Source organism: Taudactylus pleione, unplaced genomic scaffold (assembly GCF_031769625.1).
Source record: "Taudactylus pleione unplaced genomic scaffold, aTauple2 ptg000114l, whole genome shotgun sequence".
In the NCBI taxonomy this organism is placed as follows: Eukaryota; Metazoa; Chordata; class Amphibia; order Anura; family Myobatrachidae; genus Taudactylus; species Taudactylus pleione.
In genome coordinates, this window is record NW_028284516.1 from 10812857 (window position 1) to 10834346 (window position 21490).

At 39.5% G+C, this 21490-nt stretch overlaps 1 protein-coding gene across 4 annotated transcripts in view; it reads right to left on the reverse strand.

Annotated features, from left to right (window-relative positions):
* Window positions 1-8394: 8394 nt before the first annotated feature.
* Window positions 8395-21490, reverse strand: part of RALYL (RALY RNA binding protein like) — an 804654-nt gene continuing 791558 nt past the window's right edge. For all 4 annotated transcript variants that reach the window (XM_088471539.1, XM_088471537.1, XM_088471540.1 and 1 more), the window contains one exon: window positions 8395-10707. The gene's annotated coding sequence lies outside the window, so the exon portion shown is untranslated. The remainder of the gene's footprint in view (window positions 10708-21490) is intronic.

A 21490-nucleotide genomic window follows, 5' to 3' on the forward strand; every position in this document is an offset into this window, starting at 1 on the left:
TCACAAAAATCGGGTGGCGCTCCCGCCCCCTGGAAAAGCAGGCAAGTCTTCCAGCCGGCCGCTTACCCCTCCCGCACCTTTCACACAAAACCCTGCAACGGGGAGGCAGACAATGGGTCCGCCCACTGCTTCACAATACTGGTAATCTCGGCATTGTGTAGTGGGGCCCAAATGACGTGATTGCATAGTCACGCCCTTAATGTCATGTAATATCCCCGGCTACGCCCCCTTTTTCGAGACCCCCCCTCGGCTATGCAGACCTGGAGGGGGCAGCCAGAATGTCGGCAATCATGGGCTTAGTACATTTTCCTTATAGTTCGATAGTTGCTTTAGGCCTGATTCTGAGTCGCACTCAAAACCGCACGTAGCAGCTTCTATTGGCAGTCGCCCAGCTGTGGCGTTTTACAAATGACCTACAAACTCCTTCCCTGAGGCGCCCACTTTTAGTGCCCATGCACGCTGTAATACCGACTTGTGCATCATTATATACGCCACCATGGATCACACCATTGAAACGTGCACCAGCCCCATGGCATTTGACCACGGCCTCCTATGTCTGCAGCTGTGCATCTGTCAATGCAGCCACTTGAACTGACCAGCCTGCCACATTCCCATAATGTGTACACTGAGTGGACCGTGTTTGCGTGCACTAGTAGCCACCTCCCAGTCACCGCACAAGAAAGCCCAGCACTTGTCCACCACATTTCTGATACTATCTGAATTGAATTGATTGCAACAGCAACTTTGTGCACTCAGCGTAACACATGCGTCATAGAGGTTTTCGATTTTCAGAACTTTTTGCAATGGTGCACATAAATATTGGCATTGTGTGCGGATTGCGTGCAGCACTAAGTCAGGCCCATTAGATTCTAACATACCCACTTAATAACTAGCAATTTAAAGTTCAGTTTTGGTTCCCAGATCTGGTGCTGCATAATATTCCTTTTCATTTCCGACTGCACAGTAAGACGGGTTGGGTATGAAATCCTGGCTGTCAGGATACCGCTGGTCAGAATCCGAAAGCAGCATCCCGACATCCAAAATCCCGACAACCCATTGGGGAGTATTTTCTAACCCCTACCCGAACCCCTACCCTAACCCTCCCTTCCCCGTGCCTAACCCTAACCCCCCCCCCTAGTGCCCAAACCTAACCTCCCCCTCCCTGCACCTTAAATCTAACACCCCCTCCCCGGTGCCTAACCCTAACCATCCCCCTAATGCCTAACCCTGCTACCTAACCCTAACCTCCCCCTAACACCCAAATACTTACCTTCGGGATGCCGGGATCCAGACAGGTCGGGATACTAGTGCCAGGATCCCGACCTGTCTGGATTTCGGCGCTGGTATTCACACCGTCGGCAACCCGCAAGCCGGGATGCCGACTACATCCTCTGTAAGACACAGCTATCAGTGAACCTACCACATTTTTAGCAATTAACTCCACCAACTCCACCCATTGGCTGGTGCACACTTTTGGTCCTTTCCGCCAACTTGCTCACCATTCCCATGTGCAGTGAAAGTAATTTAGACTTGTGGCTTCACCAAATAGGATTTTGTACTATTCCACAGTTTCTCTATGAATTTTGATTGATGTGTGTATTATAGTCAGGTAGCATCTTCTTTTTTAGTCATAGAATGTATAATAGACTGAAACTATCCATTTTGTTCTGTTTCTTCAATTAACGTTAAAGTAAGGAAACTCAAAGTGCAGAAGTGCTTTTTGCATTGAAAAATATTTAAATAATATAATGAAATTGTAGATACCACATGTGAGGTATTGGCAGGGTCTGCTGAGACCTCTGAGGGCTATAATGGCCCATGCTGCAAAATTTAAAATTCACATGGGAGGAGCATCAAGTAAAGAAGAGAGGTCTGAGTTATTGCCGACATTTGATGCCCCTGATAAATGACACCTTCATCTGAAGTACTTTTTTGTATTGTTTCATTGATCTCTACCTAAAAAGCCACAAATATGATATGATTTAAACAATTTCAACATTCACTAGTTATTTTAAAATCTCACCCATCTTTAACAGAAATTATATTCTAATGTTCTGTCTGGCACCTCAGAATATAATCATACAACACAATATGACTTGATGCTAACTCAGATAAAATAGGATATTATAACTGGAGATGTGCGCAGACCCCCAAGTTTTGGCTTTGGTTCTAAATCATCATTTTGTTTTGGTTTTGGCAAAACCACCCTCAAGTGTTTTGGTTTTAGTGTTTTGCTTTTGGAACTGGATTTCTTTAAAAATTGATAAAAACAGCTAAAATTGTGTATTTTGGACCTGATTTTGTTACAGACATCAATAACATTTATTTCCAGTCAACTTTAACCACCTAACAGCTCACAATATTGTTTTCACAAATATTGGCCAAAGGCTGCGGAGAGATGACTGGCTAGACTAAGGGGCATATTCAATTGGGCGCGAGGTTTAGCGAGGTAAAAAACTTTGCTCCTCTCGTGCCCAATTTTGGAATACCGCAGGTATGCGCGCTCCCGATACCAAGGGTATCCAATTTAAAAAAAAAGGTCTCAGGGTTTTCAGCTCTGAAAATCCAGTGCCGTGTAAAAAAGTTAAAATAAAAAAATAAATCTTCAATTAACTGCCCGGGGTCTCCGCGGCTCCCAGTGGCCTCCCCTCTATCTTCTCACTGGAGAGGGGGGCTGCTGGGAGCCCCGGGTGCTGCTGGGAGGCTCCAGGGGCTGGTGGGAGGTGCAAGGGCTGCTGGGAGATATGGTTTTCCCAGCGCCCATTCCGGCGCTGAGAGACACTGGGGAGGCCACACACACCGGCGGTCATACACACACACACACTCATACACACACTTACTCATACACACTTACAAACACTCACACACACTGACATACTCACCCTGCAGCAGAGGAACCGGCTTCCAATGCTGGATGCAGAAGAAGATGCAGAAGACAGCGCTGCCGGGGTCCTAGAGCTAGTCCCAGTGAATTTCCCCAAAAATAACGATGAATGAAAAAAAAAAACATGCACCTAATTGAATAGCAAAAATCCTGCACCTGCAGGTAAAACCTCGCAGGTGCAGGATTTTTGCTATTCACGCACCCAATTGAATATGCCCCTAAGTGACAGAACAGCAGCACCAACACATGGCAGTTTCAAAGAATCTATGAAAAACAATTGTAGGCAGGGTTGTGTGCATTGTGTATAAGGGGTACAAATGTGGGTATTGTGTAAAAGGGGCACTACTCTATGTCATAACATGAATAAGGGACATTACTACTGTATGTGGTATAATGTGAATCAGGGGCACTATGGGCCTGATTCAGACTTGGGAATAGAGAGAGATATCTCTCTCAACTGACCATCTTGGTGAAACCATGCTGCACTGCAGGTTAGTATGTAGTATTGCAGCATAAACTACAGCCAACACCCTCTCCATACACTCTCCTGTATTACATGGCACCTGAAATCACAAGGGAGTGACATACAGTACATGCAATCCAAAATTTGCAAGATTCGTTTTTGAGATCCGAACTAGGTGGATCTCAAAATCCATCAACACTGAACCGCTCAAGGAAATGTAATTTATTTGTTTCTAGCTTGATCAATTATTCAATTTACCACCAAATATTGCAGAACTCATTGAATGATATTGCCAACAACTAATAAATATGTGATATTATTAAGACATATTAGCTCATGCACACTGAATGTTGTCTGCAAAAGACTGTGGGCCAGATTCAGCAAGGATCGCTATTCTGCTAACACACACGCAACGCAGTTGCTAATATCAGCGGTGATATGCAAATAATTGCATTTGCATTGTGATCACAGTCTAACATAAGGACGCCCACTTCCCCTTACTCACATCAGTATACTTTAGAAACATAGCAAAATAATCGGTAACATCGAGTAACATTGGACCCATACGCACAATTAAAACAGGTCAGACCTCACTCAGGATTTGCTAACTTCAGCACATGCTTTGAGTCCTCAGGCTTCATATGGTATCGCAGGGCATAATTTATGCACACCCATGCAATGCCATCCCAACGCGCTGGCGTCTGCTTTTGTCTGACCACCCCCCGTCACCATCCACAAATGGCACTTCCTGTCAATCACACTGCGATTGTTCTGCGTAGCCTCTGCAATCGCGGTCCCGATCGCAGTGGCCAGTTCGCACATGCGCACTGCGATGCATGCGAGAACGCAACAATCGGCCGATTGCGTGCATATTAGCAACTGCGATCCTTGCTGAATCATGCCCTTTGCTAAGACTATGGCCCTGATTCAGAGCCACTCGCTGCCGCTGCCCGCACAGGCGTTTTTTATTCTTTTGAACTGTGGGAGACCACCCACAGCTTGTGCGAGCAGCCAGGAGACCATTGCGATAATCGTGACCATCGACCTTGCGACGAGACCCTATGGTAGGGTCTAGGCTGCCGCATGGCCGAGTGGACTTCCTGCTCTAATAGATCAGGAAGTCCACTACTGAATTCAGTAGTAATGTCAGTAAGACCTCCCTACAAACGCCAGGCGTCCTAAGGGAAAGTCTGCGTTTGTCCAGCCACCTCCCCTACCTGCCCACAAAACGGGGCGAGCTGTCACTCACCATCGACAGCCGCCCCGTCTTGTTGCGAGCCCTGTAGCGACTGAACTTCAGTCACTCGGCGGGGCACGCGCACGCAGGACGCGGCGCATGCGCAGTGCCTCAACAACGGGCCGCTTGCAAGCGCACAGCGCTTGCGAGCGGCTCTGAATCAGGGCCTATGTCCTATTATTTATTAGAAAAACAGTGCACTATAAATATGTTCATTCATGTAACAACACAGTGAAATTAAAGCTGTCTCTCTTGGCATTAACTAAATACATGTTTGTGTTATAATTAAAAATATTAATCTTTAATAATAAATTATTGAACGCTATGTGATTGTGTGCACATATATGGGATCAATTATATGGATTGGTAATGTTTTTCTTCAATTTACAGGACCATGCTATAAACACTACAGTAACTTATGATTAGAAGGAACTCCAGTTATTCCCCATGCACAATCTAAGACCAACATATATGTATAACATTTTGTTCCATGCAAGGCAGACCATCACACCAAGCCATGAACTTCAGTGGGAGAAAGACCACCAGATTAAGACACTAGGTCTGTGCTGAGAAAAAGGGTTTCAAGATCTCCTCCTTGGTTAAGGAGAATGCATACAAAATTTTTTACAGATGGTATCTAGTGCCCACTCGTTTATGGAATTTGTATGGCTGTGCCTCGGATCAGTGTTGGAGGGGATGTGGTTTCTTTCTTGCATACATGGTGGTCATGCTTGAAGCTAGCTCAATTTTGGGATGGTGTTGCTCTTCTCCTTTCTGAGCCTTTTAAAATACCAATATCTATGTCTCCATGGTCTTTTCTCTTAACTGCCTACTAGAAGGTTTAGATAAATATGCTGACAAGCTCTCTATGCAGATCTTGAATGTGGCCCTATGCCTGATTGTTGGACATTGGAAATGCCCTGACAATCCATCCCGCCAACAGCTCCTGAATAAAATGTGGCACGTGGCATCCATGTAGAAAATCTCTGCTTATTTGCATAATGCATAGGCCTCCTTCTACTTAAAGGACTATTAATAGGGTTTTATATATTGTAACAGCAAGTGGCGGATTATTTAATAGGGCTGGTTGAGCAAGGAAGGCCTGAAGTGTTCAATTGTTTCACAACATTCTAGGATATGATTTGTACTTAACTTGTTTACAAACAAAACCCTTAATACACCAGCAGAATATAGTGAAAAAACACAAATTGCAGGGATCATGCAGTCTCCCACTGGGATCCGGTTAATATTCCGACAGCTTAGAATGCCGGTTCCAGAATCCCGGTGCCATTATTCCGACCACCGTTATCCTGACAGTAAGTACTGCGGTTAGGGGGAGGGTTAAGGGTGAGGCACTAGGGGCAGGATTAGTGTTAGACACTATTGGGCATACTCAATTAGCCACGGGGTTTCCCCGCGACTAATTGCCGGCCAAAATACCCGCGGCGAGGGGAAAAGCTATTCAATTAAATAACCTTTTTCCAGCACCAAAAAAATCAGGACTCACACGCGGAAACACACTGATTCCGCTTAAACTATGGAATCAATTCGTTTTTCACCCGTGTACGAGCACTATTTGGTGGTTTCTACTTGGATTTTACCTTGCACTTCCATGAGCTGCGAGATAAAGTCAGACTGCGGGGACACTCGCACGGGGTCTTGGGGACTCGTGCGCGAGGAATCCTCACTAATTGAATTGGCTGCGGCTAATTGAGTATGCCCCTAAGGGGGGAGAATTAGGTTAAGGGAGCGGGGAGGTTAGGTTTAGGCAATAGGGGGGAGGTTATGTTAAGGCACCGGGGAGGGAGGGTTAGGGGTAGGGAGAGGGGAAGGGTTAGGATACTGCCCGACAAGCATCGGCATCCTAACCCTGTCGGGATATTGGCATTGGGATTCTGACCACCGGAACCCAAGCGCCGGCATCCTGTACCCATCCCCTCCTACCTTCTCTCACGGATAGGTCTGCATGATTCTTGCTTACAGTACTTTAGAGACTCATTTTGCCAAATGTAATAGGTTTCCAGTTTTAGTAAAAATCCAACTTGCACCTTCTTGATTTTTTGAAGGTGCGAGTTGGTGCTGGGACTTGCAAATGTAATAGCATGCAAACTTTTCAGCTCGAGGCTACTATACTATACGAATCTGTGCGAGTATTTCCCTATGTAAACTCGCTATCCTGAAGTTGGTCTATTGTTTTTGCGAGTTCTCAGGCAGTAATATGTGCGAGTGAAGCACTCGCACTCATTACATTCGCCGAGTTCTATCTAGAGAATGGGAAAACATCTAGATGCAAGATGTTTTTTGCGAGTTATAGTAAAGTCCAAAAAATTTTAGTTTTACTATAGTCGCACCCTATTACATTTGCAAATTAGTAAAAAATGCAAGTTCAATGCTAAACTCGCATTTTTAACAAAATGGCAACCTATTACATTTGGCCCATCATGTCAGATTATTTAGTATGAACTACTTATTCATCCTACATTACATATATGATACTAAGTTATTACTTGGAAGCTGTCTCCTCCTTTGATTGAATTTAGGGGTCAATCCAATTAGATGCGCATTGGTGCGAGTTGGCTTGTGAGAGCCATTTTCAAGGCAAACTCACACTGTGAAGTGCAGTTGCAATCCAATTCCAAACTGTGTTTTTGTTTTCAGAGGAAACTTGCGTTCTTTTGTGCGCACCTCCCTGAGGGTGTGAGATGGTGGAGAAAATCTTATTATAAAGTAAAAATGTCGGGACATAGTGCAGAACCAGTTAGACAGCCCCCCTAATGCACCTCCAATGAGGCATTTAGAAGTTTTCAATTAACTTAGTTGACCAAATATTTACATGTCATTTTTGGGTGTTAAAAAAATTACCTTAAATTTCCCCCAAATCAACTTTTTTGTTAGCTTATGCACTCCAAATTTCATTAAATATTTTTAAAATGACAAATAATTTAGTTTTTGTCATTTTTTTTTAAATTAAAGTGGCCTCAAGTTACCACAAAATCACATTTTTTTTTACTTTTTTTTTCTCATTTTTCGATTAATTTGTTCGGAATTAAACAAAAACAGTTTGCCTTTTATCATTTCCTTAAATCTTTTTAAAAATGCACAAATCATCCATTTGACATGATTTAAAAACATCTAGGGGTAAATTTATTAAAGTGAGAGTTTTTAGAAGTGAGGTTTAAAAGTAATGTTGCCCATAGCAACCAATCAGATTCTACTTAACATTTAACTAGCATCTTCTAGAAGATAATAGCTAGAATCTGATTGGTTGCTATGGGCAACATCACTTTTAAAACTCACTTCGAAAAACTCTCACTTTAGTAAATTTACCCCCTAGTACTTTCCTTATGCACACAACAGCCTTCAATACAATCCTGCAAACAAAATTGTAACTTTTTGGGGGTCCAGGCTGGTTTCCCCACTTTTTCATTCCCTTCTCCCAAGTTGCATGCTATAGAAAATATGCACACTCTCGCTGTGAGTAACTTGAGTTGGCATTTCTAATTGCACTGCACGTTTCCAAGGAGCGAGCATTTGTGCGAAATGTGTGAGTTTACTGAAACAAACTCGCACATGAGAATTCGCACTTAATAGGATTGACCCCTCAGTTGTAAGTCATTACAGAAATTAAGGGTAATGTGTGGCCCCTTTTGCAGTTACAGGGTCACATAAGTGTCTCTGGAAACGTATACGGTTGCTCATAACTCTTCTGGTCTATAGAACCAAAACATTTCTATTTTTTTAGTAACATATCCAATAAAAAAAGCAATTATGTATGTAAGTTCAAGAAAATATTTATTTACAAACATTTAAAAAGTATTTTACACATTTGAACAAAAAATACAATGGCCTCTTGCAGAAATAACAGGTTTTAAATTTACTTATATTAACTATATTTTTGAATGAAATTAAGTTGTCATGATAAGGAAATAAATGCAGAAACATAATGCTGTAATGTACATGTGCATTGAAAAGCAAATTAAAGAGATTGAAAATGTTATACACACAAAGAGATCTTGACCACATCTGTCCAAAACAGTAAAAATATTGATTACACCAAAATCAATAGAAATGCGAATGCTTGACAATTATATTATATTGACATGAACAGGTTTTGGACAGATTTTATTTTTATATTACCACTTGGAAAATATTGATTTAAAATACATAAACATGATGTAAACAACATCTTAAAGTGCCTATCCACTAGATGATAGGCAAAAGACTGCACGATTATGACATTGTACAAGCAGTCATTCAGTGTAGGCACAATCAATCGTCTGCAAACATGCTGAACCTGACGTTATCGTCAGGTTGACCAGTATGTCTGCAGGATGATAGATGTCTAAAAGGCCAATTTTTTAAACAATCTGCAAATGATTTTCAAACGATTATTGAATGATTATCGAACGATTGAACAATATATCGTTATCGTTCAATCGCTCATTTTAGTCCTCTAGTGGATAGGCACCTTTAGGTAAAATGTAGATGCTGGTTAGTACAGCATTATTCAACATCTTCCACTTTTTTCTAAAGAAAAAGGTAGCTGGGCTGATAAATGTGAGACTTGACCAAGCTACAGTAATTATAACACTCATGACTAATGGGATGTAAAGTTATTATTGATGTATATGCAAATGACAGTTTTCTGCATCACTTGTTATTTTATTATATTTCTCATGATGTTGAACACATGACTAATTCTATATCAATCATTTTTTAAAACAAACTTTACAAACAGGTGGCACTGTCAGGAATAGGTATGATTGAAATGACAAAAAAAACCTGAATTTTTGTAAATTGAATATTATTATATAATTATTATATCCAACTTTTGATGGATAAGGGTCATATACATGTTTTAAAATGCATGCTTCAGAAGGAAATAACATTTTTAGGCCATACCAAGCCATACAGCGGATGCTACAGAATGCTAATTTGCTGAAAAGCTGGGGGGAGGGATAATAAACCATTCAGACCAACTCCAGCCTTGTGGTCACCAGTTGGATAGTCTTAATGAAATGAGTAAATATAAATAATACTAATAAAACATGAAAAAAGTCATGGAGTTTTATCACATCAATTATAATTTTAATCTAAAGGCATACATACAAGCCTTGGTTTATCAATCATTTAGGGAAAATAAATAGTTTTTCTAACATAATAATAATAATAATAATAATAATAATAATAATTATTAGTAGTTAATAATAATACAGTAAAATTATAGATTAATAAAAATACAGATTTTCTATTTCCTAAATTATGGAATATGATAAAAAAATGTCATATTTCTTTCATATATGAACAAATGTCTTCATATATTTTTTTTCACAGTAATAAAATACATCTGCTCTTAGATTGTTTATGACTATGCAGTGACTTTCTATGTCTTAATTTTAGTGTTTGTATACTGTTTTAATTTATTATGTGTGTTTTTAACTGATATAATAAAACAGATTTAAATAAAACTATACTAACAAATAATGAATTACATATAAAAATGGACATGGATAGAATGAAAATATGCATTTAAAATTAAAAAGTGGCTTGACATGTTTTGAAATATCTACCAATGGTGAAAGGGGCCAAATAAATCCATTCCAAATACATTTCATTGTGAAAATACAAATAAGCCAATATGAAGAAAACCACAACAAGTATTTAATATTTTTTACTGTTACTAATAAAGACCCATATTAATTATTTCAAATATTTACATTTAAACAGATATGTGAATTTGCACAGCAGTGCAGATGTACTAATATACATACATTTCAGTACAGACAAACAACAGATAAAGATGCAAACACAAACTAAATGTAGTTGTAGCAACAGACAAAAAATGTGCTAGCCATGAAAAACTGCTGATATAATTTCTTAAATTTTGCTCCAAATTATGATACAACTAGATTAAAGATATGTATGATAAAAATGAAAATAATGCCATGTAAACTTAAAAAAAACATTTCCAACCTAAGCAAAACCATATTCTATAAAACAATTTGAAAGTATGGGTTATGTGAAATTATAAAGTAAATATTTTTCAGGTATTTGTGCACTCATAAATATAAATGTAATATTCTTCTCTCAATCCTCAGGATCATTAATTCATTCACATAATACCTGTTAAATGAATAAAAAACATAATATTATAATTATTAAATTTGCATATTTAAAACTTTTTTGTCATTTTAAATAATTCTATCAAATATAGACATTTTAAAAGATTTAAACTGTACATTCCATAATAATGATTTAATATGGACATTTCAAATACATTTAGTAGATAGAGAGCAAAAAAATAAAGAGTGAGAATTATTGGTGCACTCCGGAAACTGTTTATGTAAGGCTCTAATTATTATAGTTAAAACTTAACTTTTATTAACTGTTTATAATAAATTGTATGTAAGATAATTAAAATTCAATAGAAAGGTGATAAAGATTAGAAATAAAGTGGTATAAAAATAAAATAAAACGAAAGAACCTCTGTGTCTATTGTTTGTGTCTTGTTGTCTTTAGATTATGTGTCATATAATTTAATTGAATAATATTTTCCAAACTAATATGATCTTTTTTGTAAAACATATTATCCAACAAATACAAATTCTGTGCAGAACCATCCCTATCGTATTTCAAATACATTATCTACTTCCAAAAAGAAAATATAAAAAAATATTTATGTCAACAAACCCCAATGTAAAATATTAGTGTCTGATTGTAGAAGGGTGCTATTTTTATAACTGAAGGAGGTGTCCAGTTTGTCAGATTTCAAATAAACTCCCTCTCTTTAATTAACAGATTGCCAGCAGTATTTGTGTCTGTAAAGCTGGATCTGACAGGGAAAAGGAGGTTGAATACCAAAAACATGTAAGTTGATAAAACACCCTAGATATTTTGATAGGTTTGGATAGATGTTGGTCTCTTGGAACATTTTCGGATAGTAATAAACCAATTATCAATTATCTGGATTCCTTAAGCTTTAGATGTAATGTTTAATGTAATATAAGCTCATATTTTATTGGAGTAATATTCAGATGAACTATGAAATTAAACTTTGAAATATGTCATAGACTGGTAAAAAAAAAAAAGATAGTCTAACTGCAGTAGCGGAAACATTGGATTATATTGAATAATGAATTAAAACTCCTGGGAAACATACAGGGCCTGCAGGTGTTCCCTGGTTAGCCTACCCCAAGAAGTGTCCCCAACAACAATAGGTGCAGAACATCCCCTTTCAATGCTTTTTACCTGGAATGTGTTATGCAAACATAAAAAGTGCAAGAAGTTGCTGAAACATTGACTTCCACTTTTTATATTTGAACAACTTTGTTATAGGTAAAGAGGCTGACACCATTTAACACAGTGCCTTGATAAACAATATTTATGTAAATATTCTGGCAAAGGATTGAACACTGCAGTTAACTAATTTATTTTATATAAATGTATAAATAATACTATTTTAAATCCATATAGTGGTTGTTTCAGTATTTTCTGTCTCACAAACAATTAGTATGGCTACATAGTTCTTTCTTTTAAAGCAATTTGCTATTGCCCTCATTCAAAGTCCACAAAATTCCAGGGTTGGTACATTTGGGAAAACACTAAACCTCACCTAGGGGAACCCTCTCCAGCTCTGAAGAATAACACAAAAATATCCACTTTTACACCATGGCAAGTTCCCTGGGAGCCTATTTATTAAATAATATTTGCATGATATCCCCTGAAAACACCTGTAATTCGGGGGATACCCACAAATATTAAATATCACCTCAATGTGCCATGGAGGGACCACAGCAGATATCTCCAAATCGGTCACAGTCCCTCCATTTTGCAAAGCTGTCTGGTTTTTTTATGTGCCTTTAGTGGCCCTCACCTCTTAATTTTTAAGCTTCCTGGGTGGCTTTGTTCCCTGTATATATCTACTGTATGTATTTTTTTTTCCTTTTTTTGTATCTTTTTTCCATTGTTGTAAATATATACGTTATGTAGACAAAGTGATTGGATACCCCTGCGCAAACGAAATGCATACTATTCATACCATTGCACACGAGTTCCAAATGGCCACTAATGTGGCAGTTTCGACAAGAACACTTTATAGGGAGGCCCATGCACTTGCAGTTCTATGGAAACAACTAATGTTTTTAGCAGGACAATAATGCAACTTGTCCTGTTTCCAGGGTGACGCTGGACTGGTATACAGAAAATGTGGTAACTCGGATGGACTTGTTATCTCAGAATCCAGATTTTAAATCCACTGAGAACCACTGGGATGAGTTGGAGCAACCGGTGCATTCTAGGCTAAATTGACCTTCTTCAGGGTCACTGTATTTAAGGCGGAATGGCAAAACATACTGCCTGCAGTTGTCCAGGAACTTTTGGACAGTTTGCCAAGAACGGTGTCTGCAGTAATCACTGAATGTGGTGGACCTACAAAGTACTGATGTCAATAAAATCTCATTGATCTATTTGCTGTCAGCATCCAATCACTTTTGTCTACATAGTGTATATATATATATATATGTATATATGGTATACGTTCAGGAAGCCGGTGGATGCAATGCCGACCACCAGCTTCCAGACTACTTAATCCCAGCGAAGGTTAAATGACAGGCATCTAACTCTAGATGTCTGTCATTTTACTGACGCCGGGAGACTGGTGACGGCATCCCGATCGAAGGGATGCCAGGTGCGGACAGTCGCGCGGGGGGGAGGGTTAGGTTTAGGGACTTAGGGTTAGGCACCCCCCCGGGAGGTTACGGTCAGGCTAGGGATAGGGGGGTTAGTGTTAGGCACCCCCGGGAGGAGGCTAGGGTCAGGCACCCCCCCCGGGGGACTTAGGTTTAGGCGGCGGGGAAGAGGGGGTTAGGTTTAGGCACTTAGAGGGGGGATTAGGGTTAGGCACAGGGAGGGGGAAGTTAGGGTTAGGCACCCTAAAGGAGGGTTAGGGGGTAAAATTAGGTTAGTTTATACTTACCTTTAGGACAATCAGGATTTCCTCCTCTACCGAATGCTATATATATATATATATATATGAAACTCCAGGAAAGAACCGCACACACTTTGGTAAGCAACACAGGGTGCCTAAGCTACTTCATAATATATATAAAAGTGAGACCAGATCCCCTTCATCAAAAAAAGGGAAAACCAACCTCTGAAGTCAGCACACCAGACAAACGGTCAATGAAAAAAACATATATTGTGAAGTACAGCCAAATTACATCGGGAAAAAAAAACTTGCATGTCACATCTGCGATGCAGTAGATACTCAACAGTGCCTGGTGACCTAATGCAGTATGCTGGGTGAAGCGCCTGATGGCCGTTTCGGTGGTATAACCACCTTCATCATGAGCACAAGCTGAATATAGTAACCTGGCCTAGAAATAGGAGAAAAGGGCGCCAAATCAGACATATAATTAACATTCTCACCTGATGCCGGGGAGCCAACACTCATTCTGGGCTTCACATACCGGACATGGACGGCTGTTCATCTCAAACTGCAAGATACAGGCACCCCCCGCAAGATGTCATGCCGCAAAGAGACCAATGTCGGCGCATGATGCGAGGGGCGTGTGGCAAGCACAAAGCCTGTGCAGTGGACAGCCGGAGACACGTGGTGCAAATGCGTCACGTGTCCCAGGAACCCGGAAGACCTGTCCCATAACGGTTGCCTAGGTAACCGGAATACACATACAAATCCGTGCAGAGTGAAAATAGACGTCTGACAGGCCCCCTTTAATCCATCAATACAACAGCAAATCACTGAAGGACACACACATATAAAAAATACATAGACAAAATGACACAGGAAGACATTATTGCCTTGTGAAAAACATCTCACATTAAATTTCCTACTTATAATCAATCCCAAAAACCAAGAAAAAAACAAATAAAATTATTATATGTGCACAACCTAGACAAAAAGAAACATAATCAAAAAAAATTAATCAAAAAAAGATACCATAGTGTTACCATCCAGTGAAAATCAAAATAAAACAGGATTGATGAATCATGTTAACTGACAAAAAACAATCATCAAATCCATCAACTACGCCCAGCAGTCCCCAAAATAATCCGTCCTATGGGCTGGTCACAAAAATACATTGAAGGATAGTTCATCATTGAGACCAAAATGACGAAGCGTACCCAACTGATATATTAGTTCACATTCCTTTTGCAACAGTTTTTTACCCCGGTCACCCTCCCTTCTCAGGGGTTTGATCTGATGTATAGGCATAAAGTGAAAGTCACCCATATTATGTCCTTTATCAACGAAATGTCTTGCCACTGGTGGCGTGTTAACATCGATAACTGAAAAAGCTTTTTTAATCGATGATCGGTGCATGGCAATGCGTTCCTTTAAAATTCTGATTGTCTTGCCGACATAAATCATTGGACAAGAACATTGTATGACATACACAATATAACGGCTTTCACAATTCATCCTCTGATGTAAATAATATTTATAGCCATTAATTGGATGAACAAAGATATCACCAGTCAAAATGTATTTACAATTGACACAGCCACTGCAAGGAAAGGCACCATTCTTTGGCATATGCCAATTATCTGCCCCACCTCCAGGTCGTATGTCAGCATTGGTCACCAGGTCTTTTAAATTACTGCTCCGTTTATAGGCAAATAGTGGCTTATTTTCACATGCATGTTTCAGGATGGGGTCTGAGCTAATGATGTGCCAATGTTTGAGGATTGATTCTCTTAGCCTACTTGATGAAATAGAATAGGTCGTGGGAAAAATCGACCTTTCAGGTGTCAGTGTAGGCTCACTAGTGGTTTTTAGTAAGTCATGTCTGTCCAAAGCAAAACATCTTTTAATGGCATCATCCACCTCAGACTGGTTATAGCCCCTGTCAATAAAGTCCTTGCCCATTTTGTGGAGTGCTTGGGGTAGCTTTTCAGCTTCAGAAGTAATTCTTGTCACCCGTAATAGTTGGGAAAACGGCAAACCTCTTTTGAGTGGAGTCGGGTGAAAACTGTCAGCCATGAGTATTGTGTTTAAATCAGTGGGTTTTTTAAAAATATCAGTCACAAATCTCTCCTGCTCAATGGAGACTGAAACGTCCAAAAATTGTAAACATTGGGGACTGCTAGAGCATGTTACTCTAATGTAACTCGACAAGTTGTTCAAAAAATTGACAAATTGGTCTAAGGCATAAGGATCCCCCGTCCATATTAAAAAATGTCGTCAATGAACCTGGTATAGAACTTAATGTAATTTGAAAACCTCAGATTGGACAAAATGTATTCTTGTTCATATTCATGCATATATAAATTAGCATAGCATGGGGCCATGTTCGACCCCATTGCTGTTCCACAGAGCTGCAAATAAAAACGATTTTCAAAAAGAAAGTAATTTTTATGCAATATTACATCAATCAAAAGAAGCAGAAAGTCACATGGTGGACCTGTATAGACTGCATTGTCTGTAATCGCTTTTGTAATAGCTGATAGCCCCTCGTCATGCTCAATGTTTGTATAGAGACTTACAATATCAAGAGTCACCAACAAACAATCAGAGGGAGGGGCCCCAAAACTCTGAAGTTAAAGAAGAAAATTTGTGGTGTCTTTTAATATACAGGAAATATTGGCGACAATGGGCTGGAGGAAATAATCCACGAATTGCAACAGTGATTGACATAGGGAGCCCCTGGAAGAGATTATAGGTCTTCCCGGTGGCTTAGACAAAGATTTATGTATCTTTGGCAATACATAAAGGAGTGGTATAACTGGAAAGTCCTGTGTCAAAAAGACCACAGTATTGTCATCCAGCCAACCATTGATCGCTCCTAGGGAAATAATTGAATCGATTTCTTTTTTGAAAGAACTCGTGGGGTCAAACCTGAGTTCCTTATAGCAAGAAACATCAGCTAACTGCCTGTATATCTCATTAACATAGTCTGTTCTGTTCATTACAACAGTTCCCCCACCCTTATCGGCGGGGCGAATAATGATTTTTTTGTTAGTTCTAAGCTGGTTTATTGCCATTTTCTCAAGTTTACAGATGTTGGAATAGGAGATTTTCTGTTTCCTCATGAAAGGTATGGTAACCTGCCTAACCAGTCTCATGAAGGTGTCAATAGACGGGTTGGTACTGGGGGCATCAAAGTTACTGGCAACATGGAATGGAGATTTAGTTTTGGAAATATTACTGATTTTGTGAAAGAAATCTTGCAATTTGAGTTGTCGATGAAATTTAAACAATTCAACCTCACAATCAAAGGCACGTTGTTTATGTGTCTGAACAAAAGACAAGCCTCTCGATAAAACTGACTGTTCGGCTGAAGTAAGTGTATAATTAGATATGTTAAATACTTTTATCTCCTCCTTCCTCTCTGCGGAAACTCTCGGCTTTTGTTTGTGGCCCCTTCTACCTCTCCTACATCGCCTCTTTTGTGTCTTGTACGGGTAGTGGTACCCCCTCTCAAAAAAGACTCCCCTCTAGGTCCTGGCTGATCTGAGTCAGATGTAAGTGAGTCAATGTCAGTATAGGATCTCTCTAATCTTCTTCTGTTAATTGGACCCTGACTCCACTGTCGTTTGTTACTCTGAAAAAAGACCCATGGGTAGACTCTCAGATTTTTATAGTCGTCTTTTACCTTTTTATATTTATTCTTCTTAAACATCAAGAGTTCAGTCTTAAATGCAGCTATGTTGTTCTCGATTTTAGCTGTCCAATCACATGTGTCATCTGTCTTAAAGGCCTCAACCCCCTTAGCCTCATAGGTAATTATTTCTTTCTCCAAAACCTAAATGTCAGAATTGACCTGTTGGATAACCAACACCATAAGGTCAAGACTGCATTGGTTCAGAATATGGCACCACTGTTTGCAAAAATCTGTATTGTTCCGACCAATAGTAGGTTGGTTCTTAATGCGGAAGCCGCGTGGTATCAATCTCTCCTTGTGGTATTGAGATAGGGTGAGTCCATGAAGATTCAACTCTACATGACGTCTCTTCAATTTAACCAAGTCTGAAAAAATTTAATTGGGCGTGTCCGTATCAAAGTTTAGGGTATCAGTATTTGAAAACAAAATTTTAGAAATGTCCTTTTCCAAAAATCTTTTAGTCCCAACAAATTCATTGGCATCAATATCCATCAGTAAAATTTTACTGAATTGCTCAAGAAAATTGAATCATGAAATATTGATCAGCAAAGTGAAACAAACAAGTTGATCACAGTAGATAAAAACGATTTTAAAGTCCAAAATATGTGGTGGTGCTAGTTCAACATAAATGATTGTATATGAAACTCCAGGAAAGAACCGCACACACTTTGGTAAGCAACACAGGGTGCCTAAACTACTTAATAATATATATAAAAGTGAGACCAGATCCCCTTCATCAAAAAAAGGGAAAACCAACCTCTGAAGTCAGCACACCAGACAAACGGTCAATGAAAAAAACATATATTGTGAAGTACAGCCAAATTACATCGGGGGAAAAAAAACGGCTGTCGGGCGCTTCACCCAGCATACTGCATTAGGTCACCAGGCACTGTTGAGTATCTACTGCATCGCAGATGTGACATGGAAGTTTTTTTCCCCAATGTAATTTGGCTGTACTGCACAATATATGTTTTTTTCATTGACCGTTTGTCTGGTGTGCTGACTTCAGAGGTTGGTATTCCAAATTACATTAAGTTCTATACCAGGTTCATTGACGACATTTTTTTAATATGGACGGGAGGTCCTTATGCCTTAGACCAATTTGTCAATTTTTTGAACAACTTGTTGAGTTCCATTAGAGTAACATGCACTAGCAGTCCCCAATGTTTACAATTTTTGGACGTTTCAGTCTCCATTGAGCAGGAGAGATTTGTGACTGATATTTTTAAAAAACCCACTGATTTAAACACAATACTCATGGCTGACAGTTTTCACCTGACTCCACTCAAAAGAGGTTTGCCGTTTCCCCAACTATTACGGGTGACGAGACTTACTTCTGAAGTCGAAAAGCTACCCCAAGCACTCCACAAAATGGGCAAGGACTTTATTGACAGGGGCTATAACCAGTCTGAGGTGGATGATGCCATTAAAAGATGTCTTGCTTTGGACAGACATGACTTACTAAAAACCACTAGTGAGCCTACACCGACACCTGAAAGGTTGATTTTTCCCACGACCTATTCTATTTCATCAAGTAGGCTAAGAGATCAATCCTCAAACATTGGCACATCATTAGCTCAGACCCCATCCTGAAACATGCATGTGAAAATAAGCCACTATTTGCCTATAAACAGAGCAGTAATTTAAAAGACCTGGTGACCAATGCTGACATACGACCTGGAGGTGGGGCAGATAATTGGTTTATGCCGAAGAATGGTGCCTTTCCTTGCAGTGGCTGTGTCAATTGTAAATACATTTTGACTGGTGATATCTTTGTTCATCCAATTAATGGCTATAAATATTATTTACATCAGAGGATGAATTGTGAAAGCCGTTATATTGTGTATGTCATACAATGTTCTTGTCCAATGATTTATGTCGGCAAGACAATCAGAATTTTAAAGGAACGCATTGCCATGCACCGATCATCGATTAAAAAAGCTTTTTCAGTTATCGATGTTAACACGCCACCAGTGGCAAGACATTTCAATGATAAAGGACATAATATGGGTGACTTTCACTTTATGCCTATACATCAGATCAAACCCCTGAGAAGGGGAGGTGACCGGGGTAAAAAACTGTTGCAAAAGGAATGTGAACTAATATATCAGTTGGGTATGCTTCGTCATTTTGGTCTCAATGATGAACTATCCTTCAATGTATTTTTGTGACCAGCCCATAGGACGGATTATATTGGGGACTGCTGGGCGTAGTTGATGGATTTGATGATTGTTTTTTGTCAGTTAACATGATTCATCAATCCTTTTTTATTTTGATTTTGACTGGATGGTAACACTATGTTATCTTTTTTTGATTAATTTTTTTTGATTATGTTTCTTTTTGTCTAGGTTGTGCATATATAATATTTTTATTTGTTTTTTTCTTGGTTTTTGGGATTGATTATAAGTAGAAATTTAATGTGAGATGTTTTTCACAAGGCAATAATGTCTTCCTGTGTCATTTTGTCTATGTATTTTTTATATGTGTGTGTCCTTCAGTGATTTGCTGTTGTATTGATGGATTAAAGGGGGCCTGTCAGACGTCTATTTTCACTCTGCACGGATTTGTATGTGTATTCCGGTTACCTAGGCAACCGTTATGGGACAGGTCTTCCGGGTTCCTGGGACACGTGACGCATTTGCACCACGTGTCTCCGGCTGTCCACTGCACAGGCTTTGTGCTTGCCACACGCCCCTCGCATCACGCGCCGACATTGGTCTCTTTGCGGCATGACGTCTTGCGGGGGGTGCCTGTATCTTGCAGTTTGAGATGAACAGCCATCCATGTCCGGTATGCGAAGCCCAGAACGAGTCTTGGCTCCCCGGCATCAGGTGAGAATGTTAATTATATGTCTGATTCGGCGCCCTTTTCTCCTATTTCTAGGCCAGGTTACTATATTCAGCTTGTGCTCATGATGAAGGTGGTTATACCACCGAAACGGCCGTCGGGCGCTTCACCCAGCATACTGCATTAGGTCACCAGGCACTGATGAGTATCTACTGCATCGCAGATGTGACATGCAAGTTTTTTTTCCCCGATGTAATTTGGCTGTACTTCACAATATATGTTTTTTTCATTGACCGTTTGTCTGGTGTGCTGACTTCAGAGGTTGGTTTTCCATTTTTTTGATGAAGGGGATCTGGTCTCACTTTTTTATATATATATATATATATATATATATATATATATATATATATATACATTAATACAAATACATTTTTAAAGAATGAATTCTACATTAAATAACATATTTGGTTATTTTATTTATACTGAATAAGGAATTTGTTTTTTCTTCAAAAATATATTGTTATAAGAAACATTTCTTTTTACACCAGGAGAAACGATTTGTGATGCAATTCAACTAAACTGGGACAGTTAGTTCAATATTGCTAACAGATAGACAAAACAAACTGCAAAAAGTCTCTTCTTTTACCTAGCATTTATGTCACTTTGTCAACAGGAACAAACAGCTTTGTCTTAAAGAGATTTTGGGTGACTGCTTATGCTCACAATAAGGAGTTGTTTCTAAATGCATTACAGATAAGATAGCAGTCATTACAATAAACGAATACAGATTTACTACTCAGTGTTGTGCCATACATTCCATTTTCTGCTTCCCTTTTCACAGATGTTGACAGTTCTATACCTTTCTAAAGCGCCCATTTATCAATAAATATTTGCGGCTTATTCCCCCAAAACACCAATTTTTGGGGGGTAACCCCAAATATTTAATATCCTTCGAATGTATGACAGAAGGACCGCAGAAGATATCTCCGATACCTGCTGCGATCCCTCCATTTTCGTCGGCAGCCGCAACCCCCTTAGGTTTCTCTAGAGGATGCAATGCTGCCGTATTTACCAACTTTCCGGAATGTAATGCATTCCGGAGATTGTCCCCCGCAGCTACCGCCATATGACACGCATGTGTGGTCTGTAGTCCACGCAAGTGCAGGATCCCTGTCACAGGAATGAAGAGACCGCTGGCATGGACACTTAGAATGAAAAGTGATAATATGCCAGCCAATCAGCTGCTAACTGCCATCTCACAGGCTGTGTTTGAAAAATGACAGTTGGGAGCTGATTGGCTGGCACCTTATGACTTTTCACTCTTCACTTCCTAACACTGCTAAGTAAATAGACCCCTTAACCTCCAGCACACTGCATGGAACAGCAGGTGAATATTGTTGATATCGCACCCAGATCGCATTGCAAATGCCATCAATAATAAATATGAGAAGATGGAGATTTTTATTTAGCACAAGATGTAAAGGTCGGAATGTAGT